The sequence below is a fragment of the Triticum dicoccoides genome, chromosome 4A, assembly GCF_002162155.2.
Source record: "Triticum dicoccoides isolate Atlit2015 ecotype Zavitan chromosome 4A, WEW_v2.0, whole genome shotgun sequence".
NCBI lineage: Eukaryota > Viridiplantae > Streptophyta > Magnoliopsida > Poales > Poaceae > Triticum > Triticum dicoccoides.
Genome location: NC_041386.1, coordinates 155,465,594 through 155,473,781, shown reverse-complemented (window position 1 = coordinate 155,473,781; position 8,188 = coordinate 155,465,594).

Here is an 8,188-nt window from a genome sequence, read left to right as displayed (position 1 = left end):
GGTCCGTGGGCCGGGTCCCTCTGGTCGGTGACGGGCCGTGTGGGCCTGTGTCGGCCCCTTCGCTGGATTCCACGGCTGATTCCCCCCCCCCCCGTGTCTGAGTCTGATGGGCCTAGGCCAGCCCAGTTGAGTCCGCCTCCCCCTTCGGCCCTTTCGACAGAGCCCGGCCTGGCTGGCTCCGGCTATTTATGGGTCCGGAAGGGGTCGGTTCCCCCTTTTCTAGGGTGTCCTGCCTCCGCTGCTGATCTGCGACGGCGCCGTTTCCCTATCCGCTGCTTTGTCAGATCCAAGCCTCCCCCTCCCCTCCTCCTCCCCTTCTCGTCGGTGGTGGCGATGGACCGCTCCCGTGGGTCCTCCAGCGACGCTGTCTCCAGCCTCAAGCGGGGGCGGGATGGCTCTGGCGACGCCGCTGCGGATCTGGAGTTTGAGGCATCGCTCCGCGCCAAGCTCCAGGCTTCGCGGTCGGAGGCGGGTGCCGCTTCGCCGCGTGCGTCTGGTTCCGGGCCGGTGGCTTCTCCGTCCTTGGCGCCCGCAGCTCCGGTGCATGTGGTCGACCCTTGGGAACAGGCGGCGCGGGGGAGCCGGGCGGGATCTTCGGGCCCCTCCTCGTCTCCTTCCTCGCTTGCTCCCATGGGTGGGCCGCCGCGGGCGCCGGCGGCGGGCGGCGGCGGGCCGTCCCGCTTCGTTCCTCATGGTGGCTCTGGGGCCCCGGCCCGGCGTCCGGTTGGCCCTGCGGCGGGACGTGGTGCTGGCGCGGGTGCCGTCGGTGGTTCTTCTGGAGATGGCATCCTCCCTCCGCCGCCTTCTCGTGGTGCGAACCGTAACTCCTCTCACTCCCAGGTTTCTAATCCCATCCTCACCTGCTTCGCGTGTCATCGCCCTGGCCATTTCCAGTCTCGGTGCGAGAACCCTCCTTTCTGTCTCATCTGTAGGGAGGATGGACACCTAACGGTGGACTGTCAGAGTAGGATCAAGCCCCCCTCCTTCGTCCATTTTGGGATTGGCCTCCCGGGTTGCTCTTCTTTTGCCATGGACAAGGAAGTCCCCGCAGCTGCTCCCATTCCCTCCCTGTCCAACGTGGGTGTCATTACTGTCCAAGACAAGCGTATCTCTTCACAAGCCCTCTTGGATGAACTTCATATGTGGGATGAAGGGGGTTGGGACTGGCAGATCCGGCAGCTTTCTGATTTCGAGTTTGCGGCCACTTTCCCCTCTAAAGAGAGTCTTCGCATGATGTCTTCCTGTACCAGTTTCACTCTCCCTGTGAATCAACTTGTTGTATCGGTCAAAGCAGCTTCCAACGGATCCAAGACCATATCTCCTCTGTCTGATGTCTGGGTGCTCGTTGATGATGTGCCTCCCAGCTTGCGCACCGCGTCCTTCTTGATGGCTTTTGGGGTGCTTATCGGGAAACCTATTGAGGTCGATCTTGCTTCGCTGTCGGTTCTGGGTCCTGCTCGCCTTCGTGTGTGGTGTGTTGATCCGATCTGCATCCATGGTTCCGTTGATGTCTTCCCGGTGGCTGGTGGCTTTCATCTTTGAGTTCGGGTGGAAGGTGCTCCTGGTGCGGTCGCTCCTCCTCCCCCCCCCCTCCTCCCCCGGCCTCGGGTGACGATGACAAGAGCCGGGAGGGTGGGGGGTCCTGAGGACTCGCTGAATGGCACGGATCCCCGATTCACCCAGTCTGCGTGGGATGGGCTTTCTCCTGCTGAGCAGGAGCTGATGAAGGACTGTGCTCCGGCTCCGGCGGGTGGTGGGGTTCAGGGCTCGGTGCCTGGTACGGTGGCTGGTCCTGCGGCCGCGGCTGCTTCGAAGGGCACCCCCTTGTCGGGGGCGTGCTCCAACATGCCCGTGCGCCCCACCTCCCCCTCGCTGTCCGGCATTGAAGATCTACCTCCAGTGGGACCTTCGGCGGCCAAGAAAAGGAAGAAGTCCTCGGTGAAGAAGTTTTCCGCGAAGAGCCGGGCCTCGGGGGACTCCAGGCAGTCGGCGGCTGGGCTCTGCCGCCGTCTGGAGGCGGACCTGGGGGCGGCTTCGGGCCCTTCTTCGGCGGCGGCTTCCCCTGGTCGGGCCCCTCCGGTCCCTGTGCGCTCTCCTGCCTCGACCGCTCGCAAGAGTGGCCGCGTCTCCAACAGTGGCGAGCGCGTGGTGGATCGGGCGGCTCGGCGTGCGGCGGCGCGTGATCTTCCCCCCTCAGGTTTGGATTCACCCTCATCTCCTTCCCCCCCTTTGGATCAGTCTCCTGTTAGGCTTGTTTTACCCTCCCATTCCGATGAACATCTCCTTTTGATATTAGCTGATGTTGGGATATGTCTAGACGCTAGCGTGGGTTCTCCCTCCTCTCTGTTGCAGCTGATTCGTGCTAATGAACGTGCTCAGGCTGATATCGCCAAGGCCAAGGAGGCCGGGACTAGGATGGATGCCCCTCTGGTTGTGGCCGGAGGGGAACCGGGCGAGGTTGCTAGGGGGCAGCTGTCTCCGGTGCAGAAGCGCGGGGCTGGGAAACGTGCTAAAACATGCAAGGCTCCGTGCAGGTCGAGCTTGAGAATTAAAAACCTTTCCCTAAGATGAAGGCCCTGTTTTGGAACATTAGAGGGTTCTGCGCTAGGGGGCGCAGAGATCAACTGAAGGACTTAATGCGCGCTGAAAGAATTGATTTTATCGGGCTTGTTGAGACTCTTAAACCCTCATTTTCTCCTTCTGAACTATCGGCGATTGCGGGGATTGATAGATTTAGGTGGAATTTCGTGGCCTCTGTTGGTCAGTTCGGCGGCTTTCTTCTGGGCACCAATAATGTCACCTTTGATTTTGTGGCTTTCGACCATGGTATATACTGGGCTAGTATGGTAGTTTCCCTACGTTCCAATAACACCCTCCTTGAACTTATGGTAATATATGGTCCGGCTGATCATTCCTTGTCACAAAATTTCTTGGATGAGATTTTTACTAAAATTGATGCCTGCCAACTGCCACTCCTGATTGGGGGTGATTTTAATCTGCTTCGGTATCCTTCTGATAAGAGTTCTGTCAATTTCTCCTGGGTGCGGGCCGAGGCTTTTAATGCTTTCATCAGGGACACGGCCATCCGTGAGATCCCGAGGGTTGGGGCCCGCTACACTTGGACCAACCGACAGACTTGTCCTATTCGCTCGGTTCTTGATAGAGTTTTTATCTGCCCTGCTTGGGATGGCCTTTTTCCTTGCTGCTCACTTCGGGCCCTCCCCATCGTCGGGTCCGATCACGCTCCTCTCATCCTTGACGATGCTCTCTGCCCCAATGGCTGTCAAAGATTTCAATTTGACGCGTCCTGGTTTTTAGTGGAAGGGTTCCCTGATATGCTGGCTCAGAAGATCTTGGGCTTTCTTACCCCCCCCCCATCGTTCATTTGGCCCTATGGATGACTGGCATTATGTTTCTTACTCCCTACGCAAGTTCCTTAGAGGATGGGCCAAGAACCACTTTGCTGAGTCGAGGCGCGACAAATCTAGGTTGAGTGCTCAAATTAGTGCCCTCGACTCCCGTGCAGACAACGGTGGGCTCTCGGCTACTGAGTGGCAAGTTCGCTATGGCCTTGAGAAGGAGCTTCTGGCTATTCATCGCCAAGAGGAAGTGTATTGGAAGCAAAGGGGTACGATTAATTGGACTCTTAAGGGTGATTCTCCCACGGCTTACTTTTTCGCCATTGCGAATGGCAGACGGGGTAGATGTTTGATTAACAGCCTCATTATTGATGGTGTTAGGGTCTCTGAACCACCGGTCATTCTCCGTCATGTAGTTCGGTTCTTCTCTAACCTGCTTTCGGCTAAACCAGACCTCGGATTCGCGCTAGCCCCGGGCTTCTGGGCTCCCCTTGATAGGATTTCTCACGCTGATAATGAGCTTCTGTTGATTCCCCCTTCCGAGGAGGAAATTTTTGATACTATTCGGACGGCTAATTCTAATGCGGCTTCAGGCCTTGGTGGTATCTCCATTCCGTTCTTTCGACAATTCTGGCCCCAACTAAAAGGTCTAATTTCTGCTGTCATCCGAGGGTATTGGCTGGGATCGGTTGACATTTCTAGACTTAACTATGCGGTTCTCTCCCTCATCCCTAAGGTCAAGGGTGCGGATATGATTTCTCAATTTAGGCTGATTGCTTTAATCAACAACTTCGCAAAGATGCCTGCAAAGGGCATGGCCACTAGGCTATCTCCCATTGCACATCGGACCATTAGCCCTTTCCAGTCTGCTTTCATCAAAGGGAGGTTCATTTTGGACGGGGTACTTTGTTTACATGAGATTTTTCATGACTTACGGGTGCGAGGGACCAAGGCTGTGGTTCTCAAACTTGACTTTGAAAAGGCCTACGACTCGGTTAGCTGGAAATTCCTTCGGCAAGTTCTTTTGGCTAAGGGCTTTGAGGGGCCTGTTATGCAGCGCTTGATGCAATTGGTTTCTGGGGGGCACACGGCTGTGGCTGTCAATGACCAAATTAGCCAGTTTTTTGCTAATGGCAGGGGCCTCAGGCAAGGGGATCCAGCGTCCCCTTTACTCTTCAACTTTGTGGCTGATGCTCTATCTCGCATTCTCTCTCGAGCTGCCTTGGCTGGTCATATCACTCCGGTGAGCTCTCATCTCATCCCTAATGGCATCTCTCATCTCCAATATGCGGATGATACTACAATTCTGATGGAACTTAATGATAATAGCCTCACCAATCTGAAATTCCTTCTGCTTTGTTTCGAAGCGCTCTCAGGTCTTAAAATCAATTTCTCTAAGAGTGAGGTTGTAGTGACTAGGGTCTCGGACGAAGAGGCGCAGCGGGTGGCCCATCTTCTGAACTGCTCTTTGGGATCCTACCCTCTCAAATATCTAGGCCTCCCCATTTCCCCGCTTAAACTTTTGGCTAAAGACTTCGCTTCAGTGGTTACCAAAGTTGGCAACAGAGTTCTCCCTTAGCGAGGGCGATATAATACGCAAGCGGGCAAGGTCGCCCTTACTAACTCCTGTCTTTCTTTGCTACCTATGTTCTTAATGAGATTCTATCTTCTCTCTAGTGGGGTTCATAATGGTTTTGACAAGCATAGGGGTGCTTTCTATTGAAACGCAGCGGACAATAAACGTAAGTACAGGATGGTCAGATGGGACATTATATGTCGCCCCAAGGCCAAAGGGGGTCTGGGCATTATTAATACGCGAGTGATGAATAATTGTCTTATGATCAAATGGTGGTGGAAGATCATGACTCTTGAGGAACTGCCACCCTGGCTCTCTATCCTAAAAACTAAACATTTCCCCTCCTCGAGTCCTATGTTCGCGCCGGCTGCGGGTGGGTCGCAATTTTGGCATCAACTGGTTAAAGTCCGGCCGATCTTTCGGTCCCTTGTAAAATTTGTAGTTAGGAACGGTAAGTCTACGTGGTTTTGGCTTGATTGGTGGGTCGGGGACTCCACGCTGGCTATTGCTTTTCCGGTTCTATTTTCATATTGCGATGATTCTGAGGTTTCTATCTTTGAGCTCTCGGCTAGGGGTTGGGTTCTGGATTTTCGTCGTTCTCTTTCTCCTGAAGAGTTGGAAGATTGGCAGCGCCTTACTGCTTGCTTCCCCCTGCTCTCGGAGGAAGAGGATGCCGTGGTGTGGCCCCTCTCCTCTTCGGGGCGTTTTTCGGTTAAATCTGCTTACTCCAAGCTTATCCCTGGGGGGCGCCCGGTCAAGTTTAAGCATGTCTGGTCGGCTCGAATTCCTCCTAAGATCAAGATATTTCTCTGGCAAGCTGTCCGGAGTAAGTTTCCGGCGGCCGATCAGATTAAGAAAAGAAACGGGCCGGGGTCCGACAGGTGTGTGCTTTGTGGGGCACTGGAGAACACCGAGCATATTTTCTTTCACTGCTCCTTAGCTAAACTTATGTGGAGTTGCATTAGACTCTGGTTACATGTAAATTGGTCCCCTTCCTCCTTTGAAGACGTGAGGCATTATGTCAATCTTCTTTCTGGCCATTCTAAAAGAGTCTTCTTAGTTGGATGGGCTGCGATTGGCTGGTCGTTGTGGACTACTAGGAATAAGTTCTCGATTGAACATATTTTTCCGGCTAATCTTGTCAATTGCTTATTTAAAGCCAATGACTTCTTGCAGCAGTGGAGATTATTGACTAAAGAAGGGGACCTCCAGGCCTTCGATGCCATGCTATCCAAGATGAAATCTACGGCGTCTGGGCTTCTTCGGCTTTCTTTGAGGACGGCTTCCTGAATGCTCTTTTGGTGTCTGGTTTAGGCTGGCCTGCGTGCCATGTAAGGCCGCTGGCCTTGTAATGATACTTTATCTTCTGCGCGTGATACTTTGTTGGGTGCTGTTGTTGGTCATATACTCTGCCTGGTGGCTTTATCTATAAAGTCGGGCTCTCACCTTTTCTCTAAAAAAAAGAAGACTGGGATAGGGAAAGGTTTCATCCTATGAAGATATGGTTGCTTGGTATATATAGGAAGGACAAAAAAAGATGCATGGAAGGGGAGGAGATATGCGTGACACTCGAAGGGGAAGGGGAGAAGACGTCACAAAGAAATTGTCCGGTGGTTGCACAGCTAATATTGTGTCGTTTCGTTTGCATCTAGTAACAGTGGGCTGCATGTGGATGGAGTAATGGGTTGCCTGTCAGCATGCATGTGCTTGCTAGTATTTAGCATGCGAAGGAAATTGAACCCAAAGAATTGGAACGGACGGCTCTCAGGAACTTTTTTTTGGAACATGTCAGTTTTTTTACAGACGCTAGACGCTGATGTGGCAGATTGCTTGGAAACTGAACACTTAGGCTGGTCGTAATGAGAGTATCATAAATAGTATCATGCATGCCAACTAGGCAATTTAGATGATGTGACATAGAATTAAATAAAGAAAGAGAATGTTGAGTATCATAGTATTATGATACCGTATCATAATAAATGCTACACTACTATGTGTCATGCATGGCAATAAATAAAGTCATCTATGATACTACTGTATGATACTATGCATTAGAGAGGTAGTATCATACACTAGTATCATATGCATGATACTAACTTATGATACTACCCATTACAAGCAGCCTTATGTGTCATCTTGCTGACATGAATAGTGTGCATGTTAAGAGAATTGCTATTAGTGGGGATCAACTTCCTAAGAATGTTAGATACAAGAACTATGTTCCTCTAGATTATCCTTGATTTCCTTCACTAAAAAGGCATACTTTGATTTATTTGTTCCACCGCACCGCACCATCTTTACTGCTTCCACGCAATCCGACTCCACATCTATGTGAACTCTGAAATCATCTTTTAAGGCAAAAAAAACATAGACTTCTTTACACACAGTATAGTACAGTCTGCGAGAGTAGGTGCTGGATTCAAAAAATGTAAGATTAAATATTCAAAAAGGGCCCAAAAAACTTACAAAAACTTACATATCCTACCTAATTTACATGAAGTAATATATACTAAAATTTATGTTTCAAATTCTTTTGACAAACACATGGCCTATATATAGCAGTCAAAAGTATTCTTAGATTTTCCAGAGAGAGATGTTGCGGAAAAAGAAAAGGAAACATGTATAATTCAGTGTTCAAATGCACAAAATTTTCATTCATTTTCACTTGGACCATCTAATCCTGCCTAAAAATCAATGATTTTTTTCATACATATGTTTTCCCTTGGTTCTAAACTAACAAAGCAACCAGTCTAGTGTTTGTGCAACCCAATTACATTTCACAACATGGAATAAACAATGAAATAATATCGTCAGTCATAACAGGACTCTCAACAAACACACAAACTCCTAGTTGCAAGTCGATGCTCGGCTTGCAATTGGGGACTCTCGATAAACACACACTCCTACTTGCGAGTCGATGCTCGACTTGCAACTGGGGACTCTCGACAAACACGCACATTCCTAGTTGCAAGTTGATGCTTGGCTTGCAACTGGGGACTCTCGACAAACACACACAACCTCTAGTTGTGAGTCGACGGTTGGCATGCAACTGGGGACCCTCGACGAACACACACACACACACCCTAGTTGCGAGTCGATGGTCGGCTTGCAACTAGGCGCCATCAACAAACACACCGACTAGTTGCGAGTTGATGGTCGGCTTGCAACCGACAAACACACACACCCTTAGTTACAAGTCGACAGTTGACATGCAACTGTGGACCCTCGACAAACACACACACACACACTAGTT